Source organism: Podarcis liolepis (genome assembly GCF_965112155.1).
Source record: "Podarcis liolepis genome assembly, chromosome: 5".
NCBI lineage: Eukaryota > Metazoa > Chordata > Lepidosauria > Squamata > Lacertidae > Podarcis > Podarcis liolepis.
Genome location: NC_139556.1, coordinates 64,391,914 through 64,418,006, shown reverse-complemented (window position 1 = coordinate 64,418,006; position 26,093 = coordinate 64,391,914). Strand labels below are relative to the sequence as shown.

The 26,093-nt window shown below is 41.9% G+C and overlaps 1 protein-coding gene and 1 long non-coding RNA gene across 5 annotated transcripts in view; one reads left to right on the top strand and one right to left on the bottom strand.

Annotated features, from left to right (window-relative positions):
* Positions 1–9,996, bottom strand: part of STAG1 (STAG1 cohesin complex component) — a 102,264-nt gene extending 92,268 nt beyond the window's left edge. The window contains exon 1 of one of the 4 annotated variants that reach the window (XM_083506335.1): positions 9,959–9,996. The gene's annotated coding sequence lies outside the window, so the exon portion shown is untranslated. Of the gene's footprint in view, positions 1–9,125; positions 9,422–9,631 lie in introns of those variants that run through there. The other 3 variants (XM_083506334.1, XM_083506337.1, XM_083506336.1) reach the window with 3 other exon arrangements.
* A 2,710-nt stretch (positions 9,997–12,706) lies between these two features.
* Positions 12,707–14,891, top strand: LOC310708367. The gene is made up of 2 exons (XR_014526955.1): positions 12,707–13,138; positions 13,326–14,891. It is a non-coding gene; the product is annotated as an uncharacterized lncRNA (long non-coding RNA).
* Positions 14,892–26,093: the final 11,202 nt, after the last annotated feature.

Here is a 26,093-nt window from a genome sequence, read left to right as displayed (position 1 = left end):
ATCTGCCTCAGATTGTTTATTTTAGGAAAAAAATTTAATGCAATGATTGTAATACGGGAGCATATGCAACATTGAACAGATATTGTTACCCTCAGGACTTATTGCCTGAAATATGATCCCGAGTCTGGAGAAACTAACATATTGATTTGGTTCAACAAATGCTGAATTGCAATACAAAATTATACACCAAAATGAGGTGTGTTTTTTCACCTACTGCTCTTGAGACCTTCTCTCCCCGCAAGAACAGCAGGGAGGAATCAGAGGTTCAGGCCAACAAAAATAATTAGAACAGCCTTTTCATCCAGCATTCAGCTATCATGTTTTGCACTTCTTACAGAATCATGCACATTTGTACTTGCAGTGCTTCAACCGAGAGCATTTTACAAGGGTTTCTGAATGTTATGTAAATGTTAAAAAAGGTGACCCTTTCATGATTTGAAATACAGAAAAATCCTGTGTAACAATAAGATACCTTCCATATATTAGAGAAAAAGTAGAGGACCACTGTTTAAGATGCTGGAAGTTTTTCCTTACATTTGTATATCTTAATGTTAGGTAGCAAAACACCAAGGAATGAAATGGCATAAACAACTGCCAAGGGATCTTCCTTCAAGTCCAATGCCCTAAACCTCCTGTGTTAGCACATAAATTCACAACACACAGTCTCAACTGCCCTCTAATTAATGATTATTTCCTGACTTGTCTCAATCAGAAACTTTAAAAACTGGAAAAGGTGTCCCCCAAGCACCCACTAATCATTCTGCAAGATCCTTTCTTTGCTAATAGAAGGACGGCTTTCGGAAAAACAGTCCTCCTCTTTGGTGAAGCAGTGGCCTTTTGACTCTACAACATTGAATAGCTATTCAATCACAGCTAAAATGTCAGCCTCCCTCCATTAACCCCTTCAACCCCTTCTGGCAACAGCAAAGTATAGAGTCCAGAATAGCTGGTTAATCAGAGAAGCCAATTCCAGTTATCTTAAGAGTTCTAACCACATACCGTATTTTTCGCTCTATAACACGCACCCGACCGTAACACGCACATAGTTTTTAGAGGAGGAAAATCCGTAGGCATGCCACCCATAGGCATTCCCTCCATAACACGCACAGACATTTCCCCTTACTTTTTAGGAGGAAAAAAGTGAGTGTTATGGTGCAAAAAATACGGTACTTTTAAGTATGTTCTGAATTTTACTAAACAAGATCTTTTAGTGATAATTCACACAGATGTCTTTTCCCTTTGTAATGGTAACTATATTATAGGGCTGTAGTCTAGCACATTACATCCTCCCAATTGATACAGTCATCTCATACTGAACTGTGAAGCACAGTAGGAACAATTGAAATATCACAGAATTTGCCTTGCATCAGATCAGACAATTGGTTCATTCTGCTCCATATTTTCTGCACTGGCTGACAACAGTTCTCTTTGGCTTCTGGTAGGCTGAGAAGAAATCCCACCTGAAATGCCAAGGCTTGAACTTAGGATCTTTTGTATGCCAAATATGTGCTCTACACCTTAGCTATGACACTTTAGTTACATGATGGTAATAAACATCATCAGTTAAGTCACCAAGCAAGTGTTTTCCCCTCAAATTTGCCTACAATGTTAATGCAGTCTGTAAAACAGGCCGATTTACCAAGTAAATGTTCATACACCTTGAGTATACTACCAGTAGCTTGCTGCTTTGGGGTAAACACAAAGGATCAAACAGCAGTCCACAATCAATTAGTTTGGTATTTTCAGTTTTCATTAGTTACATATTTTTTCACATTAGAAAAGAATGCAGCTTACATATGTTAAGTACATCTGTACATTGGATTCTTACCCACCACAGCCATCTGCTTTTGTTAAATTACCACCTTTCCTGAGAGATAAAAAGTTTAGTTTGTTTCACTGTAGCATTTAATAAAGCATGGTAGAACTTCATAGTGTCTGTGGGATACAGCATGTGGTTTTTAAAGGCTGTTTTTAAGGGAATGGTAGATGAAGCTTAATTTTAACTGAAGAAAAGGGGAAATTTAACATGTTAAGATGACTAATCTATAGCTACACTGTAACTGCAAATGTGGCACACAATATTGAGCATCAGTAGCTAGTATGGTGTAGAGCTGCAGAACCATCCTATCAACACCAGTATCACTACTATGGTGAATTCATGATTGCGTGGAGGACACTATCCAGTACTCACATATAGTATTGGACTCAGTGTACATGCAGCTCTGATCTCTGATACTGAGAGTTAAAAACAGATAGATTGGAGATCAAATCCCTGCTCAGCCATAAAGCTGACCAGGTGGACCGAGGCCATTAACTATCTCTCTTGCTCTTTAACCTGCCCCATTAGAATTCTTATTTGAACAAAATGGGTTAACTTCACAGCCATCATCCTGAACTCCTTGGACCAGGCATGTCCAAAGTCTGTTTGGGGGGCCTTATCCGGCCCTCCGGTTGGTTTAATCTGGCAGTTTATTTCCTGGGGTAAAATTCTAAAAAAAAAAACTCAACTAGTTCAATCCCAGAAAAAAGCTCAACACTTTCAATCCTAAAAAAGGTCAAAAATCTTGGTTGGCCCTCATGGCCCTTCACTTCATCAAATCTGGCCCTCTTTGAAAAACGTTTGGATGCCACTGCCTTCGACAAAGGTGCAATCAAACAACTATAACTTTAAGAACTATGCCTGAATTTGCTCTTCCTTCCCCATTCCCCTTTTCCTTTTTTTCAAGACTGTACACCTCATGCAGGTACTGTCTTCAGTTTTTATGGATATAAAAGCGACTCTGGGATTTTTTTTTAATGGGGGGGGGATGATTCATCATACATAGTGCAAGCAGCTGGGGTTTGCAGCACAACTGGCTAGCAGGTAGGGGGCCTGTGAACCTATTTACATCACAGTCAGGCTGTGCTCTTGCCTGATTCTTCCATTCAATGTTGCAGCATGTCCTCTGGCTCATTAGAACAGATGCAAAACTACACCAAGGCACTTGAGCAGCAGAAGGGATGAATGTATATGCATTATTTGTATATGTATGGCATATGATTTATGGCAATGTACCATATTTGGAGTTAACTTGTGGCATACTTTGGTTTTAAGTTCTGCCTGCAATAGGCAAAAACCTTACTGGCACTTGCAAAGACCTCTTAGAATGAACTGTTAGGCATAAACTGCACAGTTCACTGCACACAGCAAAAATAAAGATGTAGAAGTATGCAAGAGCAAATGGGAAGAGGGGAGAGCTGGTTGAAAAGAAAAGGCAACAGAAATAAGCACCGCCTGGAAGAAAGGGAGGCAGAAAGATTCTTTTTTCAAGTTTTTAGAAAAGACAAGACATATCAGTAAATTTTCAAGCAGTGCAATTGATGGCTTCATCTCTGCATTTCTGGATTTCCTGGCCAGTGTTTCAGCAGGTAAAGGTAAGTGCATCAGCAAATCAGCTGCTGAGTTGGAGTTGGAGTGGGAGGGGGAGTTGTGTTAGTGAACCTGTTAATGCATAGTAATAGCATGTACAGTTGGTGTCTGACGGCAACATAGTATAAACTTGTTTCATACCTATGGAGGCATATCAAAATATCTAGATTTTTTAAAAGGCATGTCAAGGACTTTCACAATTATCCCTGAGTGGAAGCAGATCTCCAGACTAAGCCAACATGCAACTGATCATTTTATTTGTAGTTAACTTCTGGAGTTGCCAACATGATGTGAAAAAGCACCACAGCACCCCAAAGGCATGAAATGGTGCCCAGCAGGTGATCTACTCTCCTCTGTGCTGAACTGCTCATCAATTACTCTCCTGACTGCCCAGTCCCTCCTTGTTCAGCCTTCAATGTCTGCACCCACTCCATTTCCTTTCTGATTGGGCGAGCTTTGGAACCCACAGAAAAAGATGACGAGAAAAAGCAAATGAATCAGTGTTAAACTAGTATGCCTCTGTCACTGCTAGTGATATGAGGTGAGAATAGTCTCTGGAGAATATTCTCTGCGAGAAAATTCTCCAGAGAATATTATCCACAAACTGTAAATTCTGTGTCGTCTACACAGCAGCTTTAAATGTAGACACCTCTTTAATTGAGAATATTCTCCAAAAGATTATTCTCAAGAATTTAACATCACTAGTCACTGCACAGAAAAAGTATGTTTGTGTAGAAGGGACTGTGTGTGGCTAGGATGAACATAACAATTATAAATAAGTCTACTCAGAAGCAAGCCCCACTAAGTTACTCCAATGTGAGCATGCTTTTGATTCCAGCCTTAGGAAAGAGGGGGACAGATGAAGATAGGAGAGTAAGACAGGACTCCTTCACTTTTAATACTTTCTAGGAGAAGGAATTTCAGCAGATGTTGCTTGTCATGGAACTTAGGCAACTGTCCAAGGTTCATGACTAGTGTTAGAAACTCAGATATATAAGCTACCGGTAATTTCCAAATGGCACCTCAGTTACAGTTGCCACAACAAAATATCTAAGAACCGGGTTTTTTCTGGAATGAATAATAATAATAATAATAATTACTATTATCATTATCATCATTTCTATACTGCTTTATATTTTAAAGAAAAAAATCTCAAAGCGGTTTACAACACATTAAAACGTCAAATAAAACAATCCAGAATAAAACAAATTCAAGCTTCAAGGAAAATATTTCAGATCCTTGTCTTAAGTGACGTTTTACTTTTCCCATATTTATTTACCTGCTTAATTTGTATAGCTGCCCCACAGCAGAAGTATTTTAGAAAGCTAGTGTGGTGTAGTGGTTCTAGTGTTGGACTAGGACCTGGGAGAGTAGAGTTCAAATCCCAACTCAGTCAGGAAGCTCAATGGGTGACCTAGGACCAATCACAGCCTCCTAATCTACCTCACAGGGTCATTGTAGGGATTAACTGAGGAAGTGAACCATGTACTCATTGGAGAAAAAGGTGGAATATAAATGCAATAAATAAGCCCTTCTGCTTACCTGCTTAAGAAAGCTGGGCGGGCCAGCCAGATGGAAATGTCAATTGCCTACCTGGCATACAGAGATGTCCCAAGTGGTCACAACTGGACCCACGCCTGTTGCAAAACACACCTGGCGAATTTCTAATGCTGTTCAGGACCTGTACTTTGCATCTGGCCACCCAAGAGGTGGATGAGAAATGCAGAGTAATCTTATGAAGTTTTACTCAGACCTAAATCCCACCAAGTTAAATGGACCTTACTTGCATATAAGAATGCATAGGACTGCAGCCTGTGTTCAGTTTCATGGGCAAGTTGAACCCCACCAGTGAAATTGGTAGTTTACTATGTGAAGTGGGGCCAAATATTTTTGGGGCTGAGACCCCATCTGTGACATATATTGTCCATTTTGACTGGGCACACTTACCATGGCAGCCATTTTGTGGTGGGGCTCACAAGATTCTCAAATTTCCAAATGCACCCATGAGTCCAAGAAGGTTTGTGACCGCTGGTAACCTCATCTTTACAATAATGTTGTGGGAACAGCTACGTAGTTAATTAGTGTCTTGGTCAATTCTTTTAATACTAATCATCATTAAACAAATCATATAATAGGTATCTCTTCCCATGCATGAAGTTGAGTTATAAGTTTCACTATAATTGTTTTTTAATATCTTTTGAAACATGTAATATCTTTTGAATTATACTTTATGTGTTAAAATTTTAGATGGGCTTTTTTTTTACAAAAAATATTTTTCAATTAAATCAAGTAAGTTGTTATGATAGATATAATTTTCTTTTCCCATAATGTGTTTCAACAATGTAGTTCAAAAAATGAACCAAACAGATTCCTTTAGAAGACTGTGTAAAAGAAATGCTCAAACATGTTTGAATTTACTAGTTATGTTACTCATTTATTTATTTATTTGTATTTCATGTAATGTGTTTCTTGTATTACCTTGTTCTGATGGAAAACACCCTGTAACTATTTTGGCAAAGGGTGGTATAGCAACATCTTGATAGACAAATAAGTAACAGTATCAGGTACAGTGGTACCTCGGGTTACAGGCGCTTCAGGTTACAGACTCCACTAACCCAAAAATAGTACCTCGGGTTAAGAACTTTGCTTCAGGATGAGAACAGAAATCGTGCAGTGGCGGCGGGAGGTCTCATTAGCTAAAGTGCTACCTCAGGTTAAGAACAGTTTCAGGTTAAGAACAGACCTCCAGAACGAATGAAGTTCTTAACCTGAGGTACCACTGTATATCCACCAAAAACCAACAAGCCATATTGTAGTTGCCAATCCCCTGCCGAATGATGCTGCTTATTCAAATAGCAGCAGCCCAAAAGTCTAACAAAATATTAATGGTTTAATAGTCTGGTTAATAAAGTGATTATTAAAATCACAGTTCCTCATTTTAGACATAAAAGAGAACTGCATTATAAGCTAAGCATGACTGGTGTTCCAACAGGCAAGAGGCATGGGAAGAGATATGAGCATGAGGCTGACAGTCATTCCTAGTTTGCTCAACTATGGTTTACCCATCCACAAATGTACATCCAAATGTGGCTACAAGCCACAATGAGTTTGTCCTACCTTCACTGCTAGAGGCAGTATGCCGTTGAATACAAATTACGGGGAACTGCAAGCTAGGAGAGGGCCACATGACCCGGAAGCTGTATGCCGGCTCCCTCGGCCAATAAAGTGAAATGAGCACCGCAACCCCAGAGTCAGTTACGACTGGACCTAATGGTCAGGGGTCCCTTTACCTTTACCCAGCTGTACTCTTCTCTCAAAGAAGCTGACTGGGCCCCAAACCAAGGGCAGACTTTGGTAATCTTTCATAATATGGCACCCTGTGTGAGCCCAAAATTTGGCACCCCTAAATGGATCTTCTCAATTATGGATCTTCTCAATTTTGCGCCCCCTCAGCTCTGCACCCTGTAGGACAGCAACCCACAGCCCTAACGTTGATGCTGCCCAAACACACACACCGGTTACATTCAATCTAGCATATTGTATGCCTCTAAAGAAATTTCAGGAACTTCAAATCTGCTCAAAATTTGACTACTAAGATGTTAGTAGAAGCCTAATAGTTTGCTCATGTTACAATCAAATATTATTTGATTGATTGTATTTCCTGTTGGTATTCTAATCAAAGTGCCAGGCATCAGGTACTCTACATCCTCATCATCCCTGACCATTGATCATCTGGGGCCCTGGTGGAAGTCCAAAACCTCTGAAAAGCACCAGGTTAGGAGAAGCAGCCCCAGAGTGCAGGATCCAAACCAATGGGTGCAGATGACATGAAATGGGATTTCAATTAATCGTCAGGAACAACTTCCTAATGAAACAAGCTGTCTGACAGTGGAACAGACTGCTTAGAAAGTGGCTATTAGAAGTTTAAGCAGAGGCTGGATAGCAGCCTATCAGGTATGCTGTAGCAGCAGATTTCCTATATTTAGCAATAGCTGGACTGGATTACCTTTAAAATCCCTTCCCATATTCAGCTTTTCTCTTAATGTTTTTATGTTGACCAATTGTGGTTTCATTAGGTATTCAGTTTTTACTGTTCTATAATTGTTTGCTGTACTGCTCTTAAATTGCTGGTTGTAAGACATCTTGTAAGGTCTTTAGGTTGTATCCAATTTAAGAGTTTGAAATTAATGGTCCCAATATGTCCATTATTTTCAATAGATCTTCTCTGATCAGAACATTGGGGGAAACCTTTTGTCCTAAAAAGCAGAGTTAAAATGTTTTAAACAAATAAGCTGAAAATAAAATTAATTAATTTGGAATCTTGAGCTATGTCCAAGATTGCATTTAAGCGAATTTCCCAGAATTTTATTTTAAGCAAATCTTCAGAAGGTTAAATGTTATTATTCCAATGGGTGGTTGCTCAAATCATTTTCAGAGGAACGTCAACAGTTCAAGAGTTGGGTGAAACCATTCTGGTTCTTACATGAACAGCTTTTTCTGTATTACTAATTTGGCTTATCACACTTGACGTATTTATTTAGGACCCACTCTAGGTGTGGTTGTAATTTGTTTTAAACTGTTTTACTTTTGAATTTTACATTGTAGTGACCCACCTTAGGACCTTCTAGTGAAGGAAAATAAAATTAAAAATATCCTTATCCTCCTCTTCCTCCTCCAGTGGAACAAAAAGAGAACATTCCAATCAACTTCTTAATTGCAAAGCACTTATCTATATTAGTTCTATTCATCAAAACTCACAATATTCATTGAGATTCTGCAACATGTTCAAAAGTTTATTTAATCACACACATAAGAACTACCTAAAAAAAGTGTGGTGAATAAGTTTATACTGTATATGAGTTGATGTTCTGCTCTTTGACAAGAACAAAATGTTCTATAATATAAAGGAGATAAATTATTCTTTGGTACAAGGTTGTAAGATTATACAAAAATGAAAGCTAACTTTTATTGGCCTATCTCTTGACTCACAGGTTTTCCTCTCAAGTAAGCAATGCATTGCCTATTCAAATCAGTGATGAAAACCACCCTGCAAGGTAATATGTCCCTCCCCCCTCCCCACATTCTAGCATTCCCTACTGCTGTTATATGATCCACTAGTTGCTGCATGTCCCATAGTCACAGCTAGTCTTCCTGCAGGCTACGCCGTCTAGCACAAGATGACCTGTGTTCCAGTCAATACAACTTGTAGAACATTCTTAAGTTATGTCACGAGGCAGGAACACAAAGATCCACGGTGATCTTAAACACAAGAACAGAACTTCTGGTGCTTACTGCTTTGGTCACCTACCAACCAATTATTCCACTTCCCAAAAAGCGAAACATCCTAAGTGGCCACTCTCCACTTACTCCAACTTGTGCCCAGCGTCAACCCATCACCCTACAGTATTGACCAGCGTTTACCAGAAATCTGCCCCTAAAGCTCTTCCCTCCTCAAGAACCAGGAGCTAACACTTGATCTCTCCCGCAACGGCTCAGTCCAACTCAGTCCCGCTATTTTAGGCATCTACTCTGATTCCGCCTCGGCCAACCCCCTCGGGGATCAGCGCTACCCCCAAATGGCCTCCCCATTTCCGCCTTGGCGTTCTCGCCCGCCACCGGTTTTCACGGCCGCCACCCCCGTGTCCCCGCTATGTGGGCCCTCTGCCTCTCCCGGCTCCTCATCCACGGCGTCGCCAGTGGCACACAACCCACCCACCCCCGGAAAGCGAGGGCAGCGCGGTCGACCCTTATCTCGCTCAGCGCCGCCGCCCGGCCGAGAACGAGCCGGGGAAAGCGCGCTCGAGGGCGGGAGGGAAGGCGGGCAGGCCCCGCGCGGGGGCGGGCGCACAGCGGCGGGCTCCGGGCCCAGAGAAGGCACTGGCGGGGTCGGCGAGGCGAGGCCGCCCCGTGGGGCCGCCGCCCTTCCATTGTCACCCCGGCCCCGCAGGGAGGGAAAAGAAGGGCCGAGCCGGGAGGGAAAGAGGGCCGCCACCCGGGAGGAGCCACCTCCTCGGGCGAGAGCCGCCCGCCCGCTCGCTCCCTCCCTCCCCGCTCTGGCTGCCGCCCGCTGGCCCGGCCCGAGAGTGTGAGCGAACGAGCGAGGGAGAGAGCGCGAGCGGGAGAGCGAGAGAGAGAGCGGGCCCGCTGCCCCCGCCCCTCGCGCCTCCATCTTGGATCTCAGCCTCGGAGCCCCCCTCCCTCCGCCCGCGCTGACTGCGTTACCTCAGCTGGGCCAGCGCCCCCGGGAATCCTACGGTGCCACGGGAGAAGGGTCCAGGCGGGCCGGGGCCAAGCCGGGCCGGAACGAACAAGCGGCGGTGCCGGGGGCCGCACCTCAGTAGAGCCGCAATCCTAAACCGCCATCTGGCGGCATTTCCTACCCGCCAATGGCGCAGCCGCCGCCGTCGCCAACCAGACCCAGCGCGCCTCCTGCCGGCCGCGTCCGCACACTACTCGAGCAGGCCCCGCCCGGCGGGGAAGGCGCCCAAAACAGCTTTCGCGCGAAAATGTGCGCGCGTGCGCGCTACTTTTCTGGCCCCGTTCACTCACCGTACACCTTTTGTCTGCGCGCGCAGCGAGTCCACCTCCGGACGGAAGTGGTCTACGTGACACTTCCGTTCTGGCAGGGGGTTGGTCGGGCGGCCTCTCCGCCATTTTTATGCGCGCCTCCGGGTAGGGTTAAGGCGCGTCCTCGAAGCGCTCCAGTGTTTGCGAGCTGTGTTGCCGCTCGCGAGCTTAACAGCAGAGGGAGCCGACAGCTTTATGGCTGCGCAAGTGGATGACGGGTCCAAAGCGTTTAACGCAGACGGAGAGTTATTTATTTTTAATCGCTATTATAATGTGATTTACAGTTCATGAAACGCGGGATGCGTACAGAGAAATTAAATATTTACGATCGTTTCTTCTAGCAAAAGCCATATTTAGGGTATTTCGTTATTCGTTTAAAGTGCAAGTGAAGAACTATTTTTAGCAGTTTCCCGCATTAATTTCAAACGTTGTCATGAAAAGTATGGTTTGAGGGAGTGAATCAGAAATGGTCCCAGGTGACTGAGCTAATAACTACCAAGGAAATAAAGTAGATATTTTGGGAACATGAATATACCTACCGAAGGCTGGGAAATGATTAAGAACAGATTACTGTATATCACTCAGGCTATGTGATGATCAAAACCCAATATTCTGTCCTCAGATTGATATATTTAAAACGATACATAGAACTGATAACTGCACTCCTGGCATGTTGTATACTGCAGCCCGGTTAGAATATCACCTGTAAGTAGGGTCATATTTTATTTAGCCCCCCCCCCCCCCGTAACTTATGTGGGAAGTTGTCTGTGGATAAAAACTGACAAAGGACTTCAATATAAGGGTAACCCTTTTATTAGCGCGTTTGCAAAGGCGGACCCCTCGTACCCGTGGATACGAAGAGCCCCGATCGGGCATAAGCACAGCAGTTTTATCCCTAGCTGCCGCCCCTCTTTTGGAGGCTTGGCTTACAATCTATCTACCAGAATTCAGCACATTCCTAATACATTGTTCAATCTACTCTATTCATTTTTACTCCCTTCTCAGTGTGGGCATCACCCTTTGGCTCTCCCTTTCTGGCGTACGCGACTGTGTTATCTTGTATACATGTCTAGCTCTCAAGGCTGAGTTTGAGGCACGTCCTTTCTGTATGCTTTCATTGTTTCCCAATCTCACAATCCCCCCTCTCTTTTGTACCTTGCCTCAAACTCATATAATAACTCCCATATTCATTCCTCCACATACAAAACAATTTTTCACAGTTAGCTCTTTGGCGATAGTCTCAGCTAGACTCAAAAACATGTTATGAGCTCTTGGGGGAAGAGGTAATTTATTTAATTGTTGTCAAAGCTCTCAAATACTGAGATTGGTTGTTTGCTGACCTTAGTAGTATGTACTTTTATGATTAGGTGCCCATAAGGATCCTTCCCATTTCCATCTATCTCCAAACCAAGGTGAATATATTTAGGTCTAGTGGAAGGGAGTTCCTTAGCCCACAGACATACAGGATTGCATTGTCCTGACCCACAGGCCGTCGAAGCCGCTCCCCTGGTGATATTTATCCCCTTCGGACCCCTATATAGGGGTATCTCTTCCACCCCATTGGTATACCAATAATTCCATCTTAGTGGCCCCTACATTGGAACCGGCAGCCTGCTGGAACAGGTACTTATCCTCTTGGAGATAAGCTCTCTCCCAGCTTAATGACCCACAAGTGACTCCGGCTTGGTCGTTAGACCCTTGTCCCTTTGAAATAGCAATGCATGCATCAAAACAAACATGTATCTTCTCCGTGCCCCTGGTGGAGTTGTGAGCTATATATCCCTGCCTATTTTGTGCTAGGGAAAACATATGTGCCCTTTCACTTGCCTTCTTTGCCGTTCCCCCTTTATTTCCATATACATATATGCTAGAGGTAATAGGTCCCACCGCTAGGGGCTCATAACATTCCGTTTCATTCTTTTGGGTCTTACATCTAAGATATTGGGTCTGATTGTGGACACAGGGGTCTAATTCTACTACACACTCGGGGGCAACATTATAATACATTAAAGTTCGTGTAACTACTGTCCCAGTTTTAGTAACTCGGATACATTGGCTGCAGCTCTCATCTTGAATTTCGGTGGCCAGGATACTCCCTAGCATAATCAGGAGGCTGAACCCTGCTATCATTGCCTCCATCTTAATTGGTTTACTGCTTGCACTACCGTGGGAGTCCAGCTCAGACTGCAATTGACCTCTCCCTCAAGGGTGATGGCACAATATTGTATAATTATGTCTTCTATAAAAATTATGTCACACAACTCAGTGCAATGCACACATAACACACAACATTCGCAATGAGCGCAGCAACAGCATTCATAAAAACATTTGCAAGTACAGAGTAGACACATCGAGGTCAGCGTTTGGATTCTTTCTGGTTAAGCGTCACCTTCAGCGGATTATCGGGGTCAACAGTTACCCTCCAGTCCTGCGGGGCTTTCTTGACCCTGTGATAGTGAGTCCACCCGTGCTCTCTGGTCCTTACTGCACTCGGTGGTCAGCAATACCTGGAACGGACCTTCCCAAGCAGGGTGCAATTTCTCCGCCTTCCACACTTTTATGATGTTCCAGTAAGGGAGGACGCTGGGCCAAAACGCCACGTCCTGTAAGGTGATCTTTGAACACCAGCAAATATTTCTGCTCCCCCTCTCTGGTAGCTCTGTGAAGTCCACCTGTTAAGAGAAGAGATAACAAAGACGGCAGCGATTGCACAGAACAAATTGATATATTAACTCAAAGGGGTCAGCATGGCAAAAAACTTCGCAAGGGGTTAACAGTTCTGTTCCTTGGGTTAAGTTTGCTAGCCGAGATTTTTAAAAGTCTTCCTGTGCTCTAAGTTTCAGAACTCTAAGCCATGTTGCAAATTTCAGTTCATTTGCCAGTGTCTGTAGAAAGAACAATGCGCTCCTTGCTTCTGGCAAAGTTTCAAATTCCTCAAAGTATCAATTCCTATGCCGCAGCTCCTTTCAGAGTAAAATTGCACATTAAAAAGAAAAACTTGACAAAGTTCACAGAAAGCATTCACTTGCTTTTTAAGAAAGTCACTTTTCCAGGTTAATACTTTGGGGCAGGGGGATGGGTAACTTTTGGCCTTCTGGGTTTATGTGGCTGAACTGTAAATCCAGAAAGTGTGAGGTTCAGGGTAGCTGGCTGAATGCAGCAGTGTCCTTCTTGGAATAGGAGCCAAGAGATAACGCTCTGAAGCTACCTCCAAGCGCCTGGCACAAGGAAAAAAACAAACTGATGTCCTGTTACTTTCATGAATGAATGTTAGAAACAGTTAGTTCACTCGCTTCTAGCTGCAACAGTCTTTTAGCAAGAACAGAGATGAGAAGAAATCATTTTTGAGAATTTCGCCATATTTGTAGGCCTTTTCGCTGCCCGTCTCATGCCTTCTAAAACATTTCTGTGATAAGTCTCTAAGGCCGCCCTTCCCTCTGTAGTATTGTAATCCCAAGGGGGGGGTCCTTCTGGGGTTTCCCATCTATTATCCCTTTGTTCCCATCCCTCCTTTTTCATGTAATCTATCTCTTGGGGGGTAAAGACCAGGTTTTCTGTATCTGCTTTGGTCAGGACAGGTATTTTCAAACTATATTGTTGTACCAGTGCGGCTCTAGGGGTGCCCCTGACAGCTTCCTTTGCTCTCAAATCAGCCCACCTATTTCCTACTTCTTCGGGGCTCGTCCCTCTGGTGTGGGCTGGAACATGAACCACTGCGACCTTTTCTGGTCCAGTGAGGGCATTTAATAGTCTTTCTAGTAATGCCATGTGTTCTATTTGCTTTCCATCCGCCTTAATATATCCCCAGTCCCGCCAAGTCCTACCAAAGGTATGTACCACCCCCCCATGCATAGCAGGAGTCTGTCCATATGGTTACCTCTAAGCCCCTTGCCAACTCGAGAGCCTGTGCCAGGGCCATAATCTCACATTTCTGGGCCGACCAGTTCGCCGGCAAAGCCCCACTTTCGATTATCTCCCCATCTTCCTTAACTACAGCATATCCTGACTTCCTTTTTCCTTCCTCAACATAACTAGATCCATCAACGTACCATCTCTCCCCCATTACTAAAGGGATTTCTGATAAATCCTCTCGAACCTTTGCCATTAATTGTATAGTGCCCAAGCAATCATGCTCATCTGGTTCCCATTCTTTCCTTTCTCCTATCAAGAACTCTGCTGGATTTAAATTCCGATCAGTTCCTAATGTAATATCAGGGCTGGTACGTAGCACTGTTTCGTAGTGGGTTAGGCGGCCATCCGTCATCCAGGTGGAGGCTGCCCCAATTAGTATCGTGGATATTTGATGAGGACTGTGAACAATCAAGGCTCTTCCAAAAGTTAACTTCCTACTTTCGACTACTAGCTCAGCTGCTGCTGCCACCACCTGGATACACGTGGGCCATGCTCGCACTACTGGCTCCAGGGTTTTGCTAAGATAAGCTACTGGCTGATACCGCCCCCCTCTCTTTTGGGCTAGGACTCCGACAGCAGTCTGAGAACTAATAGTTACATATAGGTGGAACGGCTGTTGGAGGTTTGGTAGAGCTAGGACAGGGGCCCCTATCAATGTTTTCTTTACTTCTTCCCATCTTTGTTCATCGTCCTGTTCCCATGTTATTTTACCATCTCCGGCCAGTTTCCGGTTTAAAAGCCGGACCAGCTTGGCAAATTGATCTATCCACAGTCTACAGTATCCTAGGAGTCCCAACATTCTTCTTACATCTGTTTTGTTTCTAGGAGGTTGTAATTCTAAAATTCCCTTAACTCTTTCTGGATCCAATTTCCTTGTTCCCCCTTCTAGTAAGTGTCCCAAATACTTTACCTTCCGCTGTACAAACTGTAGTTTGTCCTTAGACACCTTCACCCCTCCTCACTCTTCTCAACTCTCTTGCTCCCAGACCGTTATCCTCTCTCATATTCTGCGGCCCTCTTTGTGCACCCCCCAATCTTTAAGTTTGCTCAGTTAGACATTGCCCACACAGCAGTGTTTGCTTGTAGATTAAATGTATGTTCAAGATTACTACCCTGAACCTGGACCTTCATGTTGAGACAACACAAGAAACCAGGAGCGACACACATTGTGTTGTATTTATACTCTTCTATATGGAATAGCTCTATGCTTTGCCCACAGAGCACTGAAGAGCACAGCATTGGTTTTCACTAACTAAAAAAAACTTTAAAGTTTTTAGAAAACTGTATTTTACTGCAAGCAAAGAAACAAACAAAACCAGAGTTCTTCCAAACTCTGCAAGGAGCATTCTAGACAGCCTTACATTGCCAGGCCTATCAAGAGGTGTGCAAGGTCTAGCACTGGAAAGGCTGGTGTAACGTTGCAACTTTTAAAACATGCACAAGCTAGAATACACACCAATCATCCACCTTTTAATTGCTTAAAGGTAAGAAAGATCAAGAGACAAACCCCCACTTTCAAAATATGAAACTGGGAGTCTCTGACCCTCCAATACACATTAAACCCCTAGAACCTTGTACTGGTTGAAAACGTCATTCCCCTTTCTCCAACCCTATTTCGAAGCCACTTTTCTCTTCTATTCTGCAGCCCCGCTTTGCTTCAAAGTCTACGCAGCTGCCTCCTCTCCTTTAGGGCAGCTCCTTTTTCACCTTTCCCTTTCCCCTTCCCTTACTCTGACTCTTGCCCATGTTTACAGTGTCTCCGACTCGCACACACACACACACTCACGCGGAATCGCCTGGCCGCTCCCCTCGCGGGAAAGACGGAACCGCAAGCTAATCCTCCCGTCAGGGCAGAACCCTGATCCACACTCACGCGTCCGTATGGAACCTCTCTTCCGTTCAGGAGACGATTCTCTCGCCCCCGTCCCGTTCCACAGCCCACAAGTTTCTTCACTTTCCCACGTCTACTCACCCAGTACAGTCCAGCGTCGCTTCTCGCAACTAGTGAACAGGCGGGCGTCCCCGCTGGGTGCTCGCGGTCCTGGACCGCCAATGGGTGCTCGCGGTCCCGGACCGCCAAAAATGAGACCTAGTTCTCTCTCTCTATCCCCCTATATCAAGTCCTGTCTTTTAGCCCTCGTGAACCGTCACGGGTGGACTCCGGCTCGGGTCACTCCGAAAAGACGGAGGGGCGCCTACCCGGATTCCGAGATCCCCCCGAGCAGCCCGTCGAGAGCCCCACGTTGGGCGCCAAAAGTTGTGGGAAGTTGTCCGTGGATAAAAACTGACAAAGGACTTCAATATAAGGGTAACCCTTTTATTAGCGCGTTTGCAAAGGCGGACCCCTCGTACCCGTGGATACGAAGAGCCCCGATCGGGCATAAGCACAGCAGTTTTATCCCTAGCTGCCGCCCCTCTTTTGGAGGCTTGGCTTACAATCTATCTACCAGAATTCAGCACATTCCTAATACATTGTTCAATCTACTCTATTCATTTTTACTCCCTTCTCAGTGTGGGCATCACCCTTTGGCTCTCCCTTTCTGGCGTACGCGACTGTGTTATCTTGTATACATGTCTAGCTCTCAAGGCTGAGTTTGAGGCACGTCCTTTCTGTATGCTTTCATTGTTTCCCAATCTCACACTTACAATAGTTGTTAGAATATGTTTTTCCTCTAACCATGGACAGCAGAGGATTGGATAGTGAGGAGGGAGAAATAGGTCAGGCTGGTGTAGAATCAAGAGCTCCCACACACCTCTTCCTCTTGCCTCCATCTGCTGCTCCACTGTCTCCCAGGACCAGGCAAGGATTGGGAGGAGCCGAAGGTTACATGCAGGTGGAGTCGACACCTGTTTGTGTGCAGTTCAGATGCAGGAGATACATAAGCCAAGGTCAGCAGCAGAACCTCTGTTGCAGCAGACATTAGACTGGTGGACATGCCTTTCCCTAACTTGTAAGTGTACTTTTAACAATAAATAGAATTATCTACTCTGCACATTCTGTGCCTGTCAGCCCCATGACACCCTTACACAATGTCATTAGCCACCATTCCCAACATTGCCCCAACTAGAGGCAGTCCAATATATTTTGCTGCTCCACAATTGACTGTTGTGCACTCCAATCCAGTAACTATATAAAGATACGGAGCACAAACCTTGAAGCATGCACAGCCTTGTATAATCTACAACTTTCACCCTGGAAGGGATTCTCTCTCTAATCACATAATCATGTGCAACCAGAAGGAGAAGTAGTATCAGGAAGAATGGAATAAATTTAATGATTATTTAGTTAAATTTGTTAAGTTAAACTAACTGGAAGAAGAAGAAGAAGAAGAAGAAGAGGAGTTTGGATTTGATATCCCGCCTTTCACTCCCTTTAAGGAGTCTCAAAGCGGCTCACATTCTCCTTTCCCTTCCTCCCCCACAACAAACACTCTGTGAGGTGAGTGGGGCTGAGAGACTTCAGAGAAGTGTGACTAGCCCAAGGTCACCCAGCAGCTGCATGTGGAGGAGCGGAGACGCGAACCCGGTTCCCCAGATTACGAGACTACCGCTCTTAACCACTACACCACACTGGAAATAGCTTGCAGATACTTAATGGGCTTAGGATTTTATCTATGTTAAGTGATGAATTAATATGTTTAATTCTATACTGTGAAGATTTAAGGATGTTAATGTTTAAGTTAAATTTCATAAAAATTGGGATTTGGAAAACCGTTAAAAGGACATGCAATGAAATTCAACCAAAGGGAAGCGAGGAAGTCACTTAACAAAGTTAATAACTAATTTTTAACAAGGCTATGATTTATGTTTGTTTTGTTTGTTTGTCTTGTGTGTTTGTTTATAATATTGTGAAAACCAATCAAATTTTTGGAAATACATAATCATGTGCTCTAATGGCAGCCACAAAAATACTGCTGCTGTGAGCAATTGGTTGTGTTGCTCAGCTAGTTGTGGATCCAGCAGAGTCCCAGACATTATTTACTGAAAAATAAGTAGGGATTGTATGACTCAGTTATCAACTATTTTTTCCCTTTCTTTTTTCCTTGTACTGCTTTGTACATTTAACAACTTAAAGTGCAGGTTGTCGGGAACTCGGGCACATGCACAGCTGTTAAAAGATGCATTTTCACATTAAGATGTCTTCCCCACTTTACATGTTTGCTGTGGGAAACCGGTATACATACAGCAAACACATTTGTCACATAGAATATGAAACTGCTCTTCGCAAGTGTTTTATACAGATTGCTCTTGGACCAATCTCTTCAGGTATTATTCACAACAAATTGAAAGTCTTATTTAAATCAGGGAGGTTAACCTGTAACCTTCAATATGTTGTTAGAACTTCAGTTCTGATCAGCCACAGCCAGCATGACCAATTGCCAGAAATGATAACAGCTGTAATCTAACATCTGGAGTACCACAGTGAAATATACTCGGAGTCGAGTGTGAATTTCATGCTGTTTATTCAGCTCGTAGTAGCAATGAATGAAACTCCCCAAAACATCTAGCTATACAGTATATACATTAGTTAGACAATGGGCCCCGTGTGATTGGCTAATTCCAGGCTGCTCCTGCAGGCCAGTCAGGTTGCTGATTCACTTCCACCTGGAGCTGGATTGGGTGGCTCCTGCGGACCAATCAAACTGCTGCATTCTAGATCCTTTTGTTCTAGAATTCAGCTCAGTACATAACACCCCTCCCCTCTAAGTTCCAGTCCTGCCTGGGAGGTTAGCGTTCATTTGTAGTCCTCAAGGTATGCCGGCCGCCTACGTATGCATTGCGGCCAGGGGTGTTCCTTGGTCAGGGGTTCTGGTTCTGGCTAGTGTTTCGAGGCTGCTGGTTGTGACAGGGCTGTTTGGTCTGGCGCAACTGGCCCGCTCAGTCGCGGCTCTGGTTCCAGTGTCCTTTCAGCCTCAGGGGTCCTAGAACAATAGGATCCAGGATGCAGCAGTCTCGTTGGTCTGATTGGTATATATAGCTAGATGTTTTGGGGAAAGTTTCATTCATTGCTACTACGAGCTGAATAAAGAGCATGAAATTCACACTCTACTCTGAGTATATTTCATGATGGCAACAACCTCCAAAGAAATTGGAGAACAAGGAAGGGCAGATGCTTTCCTGAGGCCCTCCCCCATCACTACAGAGGGTAGGCCTTTTCCCATCTCACCTGACTGAATACCATGTCATTTTAGGAAGGAGAAAAATAGACCAGGGGTGCTGTTTTGTGTGTGAGACTGTATCTCCTTCTCTCAGCTTCAGCCCAGAGTGACTACCATGGTTTAGACAGGAGGCATCCCTAGAAACCTAATGGAGAAACAAGATGTACTGGGGTGTTAATGTTGTGAGCCCTTCCATCCTATGTTCAGGTTGTATATATGTGTAAAATAAAGACATATATCCTGAAGACATCACAATCTCCAGCGACTTTCATTTCAAGAAAACAGAACCCTGGATAAGAGCTGAGAACTCTGGAGTCTCTCGCCATTTGAAGACAGGGGTGCATACAATAGAGCCATAACAAACTGTTTTATTTGCTGTTTGTTTAAAAAACATTTAAGAGGTTTATACTTGAACTGAGAGATTTCTCTTATAAATTGTTGGTGAAATGTATCTCTGCCAGTGAAATAAATACCATTGACTGAATGTAGTCATCCTACAGCAGCAAGGTGAGAAGATTGGGAAGCCCACTTGCACAATAATGAATGTTGTTTTTACCTGATGGAGCAGCATGCCCATATTGTAGCACAGAAATATTAATCTAGAGAGATTATTCCAAGAGAAACAGTTCACTGCAAATGGATTAATAGATTCTTTAGAACCATCATCCTACAGAGAAGGGAGAGAAGAGAAGCAGGGCTATTCCATTGGTTCTTCTCAAAGACTAGCTATCTTTGGCTCTTCCTTTACCATTGGGAAACAGCAGCCATTCCACAATAAAAACTGAGGCTTGAGTTTGTTGGTTTTCCCTGCTTCATTTGCCTGAGAGCTGAGTGTCTTGGTTTTTATTTATCTGTAAGCTATTCTGGGATCAATTTCAACTGACAGCAGAGTAAAAATGCCTCAAATAAATGCCCCAACTAGCAGAACAATACTAATAAGGCAGATACTGGCATGTATTTTGTTAAATTTTAGCTGTGTCTACTGGCTTCTGGCCAGGGCTGGGGGAGGTAGTGGAGTGAAAGTATGAATTTAGTTTCACGGAGATCTGTAGCAGGACCAGTGAATGAACTGAGTTAGGATGTAACATCACTCTGTTTACCCCTCTCACTTCCCCCAGCACATTCATTCCCACCCTTGATATACCCCCTTTTGCCCTCTACACAGGTATACCTTGTGCTGGCTTAATTTAAACTAGCAGCTGGCATAAGTAGATGCACTGAGGTGAATAATTTATACTGGTTTAAAGCCAGTTTGACTTGTGGGTGATGTGTGAGTGATAGACCAGCTGGGAGAGGTTAGGATGTGATGTACCTGGGGTTTAGGATTGCACTCTCACAATGTTGTCCTCTTCTGCAGCTTTTGTTATCTAAATACATTCAGTTACATTAATTTTCTTGCAATTTGAGAAACCAAAGGGCAACCACCTGGTATAATATAATAAGTAGCAACAAACCTGTGTGTGTGCACAACAATTTACAATAATTTTTATTTCCAGTATGCTTTGGGTTAAGGAAAAAATCACACATTCAAGACTGCAATCCTAGGCACACTTACTTGAGAGTAATTTCCACTGAACTGAGACTTGCTTTATTAAAAACACTAACAGATTCCTCAAAAGTATAACAGTCTGACCCTTTGCCACTATACCTGGACTAAGATCCTATGCACACTCAGCAGGTCAACAACATAGTAACAGCAGAAACCAAAAGCAAACATACCTGTACCACAACAGGCACTTCACAACATCCCAATAACAATGCTATAATACCCCCCCACACACACATTACCCATGACACAGCAATAGTCAACTACTCAGAAAGAGATTGCTGTGACCCCCAACTCACTGCTGTGTGTAGGTACATCAATCTAAGTAAATTCATCCTGAATGTGATCCCCCTAGGCCCTCCTGAAATTGATCAGTGAGGGCTGCCTCATTCTACTCTAGGTGCTGGGTAGTACTTGACACAGTCAAGCACAAACTCCATTTCCTGGCATAAAGGGCAGATCCACCAACTGGGTGCTTTCTGATGTGGCTCTTCAAATGCCCATTTAAATTCCACAAGGAAGGTGGCATAATCATTAAGGAAGCAGTCAAGGCTACAATACATATGGCAGGCAAAACAGGTTTCCATTTGGTCTGCCAGAAAATCCATCAGCTGGAAGGCAATTGGACCAAAAAGCTAAGAAACATTAATTGGGTTTTCAACAATTTTGTCTGGGAGGCTAATGAGACACTTTCCCCTAGGAGGTATTTGGGTTGGACTGGAGGTGGCAGCAGTATGGGCTACCTGGAGCTGGCCTTGCAGGGCTGTATTCTCCACCATCGGTTGTGCAATTTATGCTTGCAGCACACCTAATTCTCTGCTGCCAGGGGGCTTCCTTCACACACAATTGGACTAAAAAAATGGTTCTGTAACAATAACAACCTCAGTTTTACAGAGTTTCTGACTCAAGGTAAGAGTTTAGATTTGGGCAGGGTGGGGCTAGACTTCAGGATTTAACAGCTCCCTGGACAGTTCTATGCAGGGTTCTGGCTGGAGACTCCACTAGAGCAAAACTCAAATGTTTCAGTATCAGTCAACCTCAGACTGAACCTTAAATAAGAGCTGCAGCTTTGAGTAGTTAGCTCTGCCTTCTGTGAAAGAAACCTCCTAATTTAAAGGAGTCCAGCAATCGCATCCCATAATTCTTTTTGTGTCTTCTTAATTTCTGCAATTTCTCCCTTAACCCTTTCTTGCTCCTTCCTTATTTCCTTTACTTCCTGTTTTATTCGTTTCATTTCTTCTTCTAGGTTTTGCGTTCTTTTTGTTATTTCCTTCATCTGTCCCTTCAATTCATTAACTGTTATGTCATATTTTTTATCCATCGATTCTAATCTCGTCTCCAAATTCTTCAAGTTAATACCTTTTTTAATTTCTGTAAACATTTTAAAAATGTCTCCCTTAAATTCAATATCTTGTTTTGATCCTCTTCTTTCCAAAGGTGTCCCACCTTCTCCTGTTTTCTTCGGTGTTTGAGACATTATTTCTCTTTTCATGCCACTAAGTATCACCCACAAATTTAACTTAACACCCTTCTGCCTCTTGATCGGCCAATCAACTATATTAGCAATCTTTGGGACACCAAATTTCTTCAAAGTAAACCACTAAAAAAGGAAAGGAGCTTTTTCTGCCTCTTGTTTGGCTAATCCATTGTAGTATCCTAATAAAATAGTCAAATGGGATAAACAAATAATAATGATTGTATTTTTTTGTTGCTCTTCTTTTTAATACTATCAGGGAGACAAAATCTAAAAACCACAATAAGGGACAGCAAAGAAATATAATAAATAAATAAATAAATAAATAAATAAATAAATAAATAAATTTCTTCCACCACTTGCCTGGGCAATCCAATCCTTTAATCAAAGTTCCAACAAAACCATATACACCAAATTTTAATCCATTATTCCTAAAAACAAATTCAGAAAAAAGTAAAAAGAAAACAGGAGAGAAAAAAGGGGGGAAAGGAGAAAGAAAAAAGAGAAAAAAGGGAGAGAGAGAAATATATATATATATCTTCACCAAAGCAGCAGAGCCATAAATCTCCCAAAGTAAAAACAAAGCTAATCTTTCCCAGGGAACACAGTCCGGCACCATAAAATAAAAAAATCAAAGTCTACTCCAACATGAATTGAATGAATTGAGGTAAAGAGAATCAAATTTGAGATTGAGATCCGTGCCTGAAGTACAAGGGGAGAATATTCTGGAGAGGCTAACATTGGAGATTGCACAATGGTTAAGTATGGAAGTGGGAGATGTAAGAAAGACAATTCAGAATGCTTTTAGCAAAGAAATTTCCAGGAGATTGTTTGATTATATTTAAAGATAGAGAAATGAAGAATTTGATTTTACAGAAAAACAGAGAAAAAAGAAGAATATTGATTAATAAAAAATTGGGAAATCAATTTGTTTCATCAGACAGAAGCAGGAAAAGAGGAGTGGTTTTGTATATAAAAAATAAATTTGAGGCTCGGCAAATATTTAAAGATGAAGAAGGTAGGATAATTGCGGTACAAGACACATGGCAAGGCGAACAATTGATAATAGAGTGTATGCACCAAATGGAAGTAAAACTGAATTTTATAAAGATTTAGAAGAAAAATTATTTAAATTTGTGGATCAGAAAATCATAAGAATGGGTGACATGAATGGAGTGGTTTTGATGGAAGTGGATAGGTTGAGATCAAGAGGAAAATCGAAAGAAGGAAAACTACCTAAGACTTTTTTTTTCAATGATTGAGAACTGTAATTTGATAGGTGTTTGGAGATTAAGACACCCATTAGAAAAACAATTTACTTATTTCTCAGAACCAAATCAATAAATGTCAATAATAGACTGTCAATATTTGGATATCCAGCGAGTTAACACCAAGTGACAAAAATAGAAATACAACCAATAATGCAATAAAATGTGAAATAAAAGAAATGGAGGAAAAAACTTTTTGATGGAGACTAAATGAGAACTTACTGGATGATCAAAAAATAAATGAGAAAGTGCAGAAGACTCTGATGGATTATTTTGTGAATAATAGTAATAAAGGAACAAAACGAGTGTGGTATGGGATGCTAGCAAAGCAGTAATGCGAGGCTTCTTTATACAGCAGAACAGTATTAGAAATAAATTCAGAGAAAAAGGCAAGAAAGAAATACTAAAACAAATAATGCAAAATGAGAAGAAATTAGTTAAAAACCCAAATAATGTGAAAATAAATCAGAATATTAAAATCTTGCAAAGTCAATTTGCAATTATAATAAACCAAGAAGTAGAATGGAATATTAAAAGAATGAGACAGAAGAACTTTGAATATGCTAACGAACCTGGAAAGTGGCTGGCATGGCAGATCAAAAAGAGAAAGGAACAGAATACAATTAATAAGATTGTAGTGGAAGGAAAGGAAGTAGATAACCCGAAAGAAATTAGAAAAGGATTCGTAAATTTCTATAGACATTTATATAAAAGAGCTGGAGAGAATGACGTAAAGAAAATAGAAGATTTCTTGCGACAGAAAGGGATGCAAAAAAATTCCAACATAAAAGAAAGACAGACTGAATGACCTAATTGAAACAGAATAAATTAAAGCTGCTATAAAAGAACTAAAAAGTGGAAAGGCACCAGGATCGGATGGATTCACAGCAACATATTATAAAGGAATGAAATATGCCCTACTTGTACCGTTGAAAGAAGTGATGAACAATATATTAAGAAAAGGAGAATTACCAGAAACATGGAAAGAAGCATATATTACATTAATACCAAAACAAGATTTGGATTTAACACAAGTAAAGAACTATGGGCCGATTTCGCTGTTAAATAATGATTACAAACTATTTGCAAGCATACTGGCAAATAGATTGAAAAAGATATTGAATGAGATAATTCATAAGGACCAAGCAGGCTTTTTACCTGGCAGACAGATGAAAGACAACATAAGAAATATAGTTAATATAATTGAATATCTGACTGCCAGAAATTAAAAGCAAGCGGTGTTAATTTTTGTGGATGCGGAAAAGGCCTCTGATAATATATCTTGGCAGTTCATGTTAAAGAATTTGGAATTAATGGACACTGGACAATTCTTCTTACAAGGATTAAAAGCTATATATTCAGAACAGAGAGCAAAACTGATTGTAAATGAGATAGTAATAGAAAGTATCGATATTACGAAAGGTACAAGACAAGGGTGTCCATTATCACCATTATTATTCATATCGGTACTGGAAGTCTTTCTACGGACAATAAGGAGAAATGAAACAATAAAAGGAATTTCAGTTGTTCGGAATGAGTATAAAGTGAAAGCCTTTGCCAATGACTTGGTACTAACAATAGAAGATCCAGTTACAAGTGTTAAAGGAATATTAGAGGAGATAGAAGAGTTTGGGCAAGTGGCAGGTTTTAAATTGAACAAAAAGAAAAACAAAATGATAGTTAAAAATATGAAACAGGACTCGGTGGAAGTACTGCAAGAACAAATTGGCATAGAAGCAGTAAAAAAGTTAAATATTTAGTTATTTGGTTAACGCCTAAAAATATTGATCTTTTTCAAAATAATTATACACCAGTGTAGAATGGAATTAAGAGACTTGGAAATATGGGGAAGGATGAAATTGTCATTTTGGGGAAGGATTTCTTCTATCAAAATGAATGTGCTACCAAAGATGTTATTTTTGTTTCAGTCAATTCCAATAATCAAGGGGGCAACAATTTTTAAAGAGTGGCAAAAAGCAATTTCAAGATATATCTGACAGGGAAAGAAGCTGAGAATACAATATAAGTTGTTAACAGATGTTAAAGAAAGAGAAGGCATTTGAAATTGTATTATGAAGCATCTTGTCTCTGTTGGTTAAAGGAATGGATGTTATTAGAAAATACAGAATTGTTAGATCTGGAAGGTTATGATAATAGATTTGGTTGGCACGCATATTTATGGTATAACAAAACAAAAGTCCATAAAGGATTTGGAAACCACATATTTCGAAGATCGCTAATAGAAATATGGGATAGGTATCAAAACCTACTGGAACATAAAACTCTGCATTGGTTATCTCCATTAGAAGCAATGAGTGTGAAGAGGATCAATATGGGTGGGAATTGGATAACTTATGGGGAATTAATACAAAAAGATGGGAGTAAGTGGAAGATGAAGCCATATGAAGAAGTTAAAGAATATGTGAATGATTGACTCCACTACCGCCAGGTCAATGAAATGTTTAAACAGGATTTTAAAGAAAAAGGATTTGATGATAATAAATCAAAGTTTGAAGTAGATATATTAAGTAATAAATATAAAATTTTGTCCAAAATGTATAAATTGCTGCTTGAATGGCACTTGAAGGATGAGGAGGTTTGTTGTTGTTTAGTCGTTTAGTCATGTCCGACTCTTCGTGACCCCATGGACCACAGCACGCCAGGCACTTCTGTCTTCCACTGCCTCCCGCAGTTTATGAGGAGGTAAAGTTGGTAATGATTCTTTGGGCCAAAGATATTGGGTATAATATACAGTTGA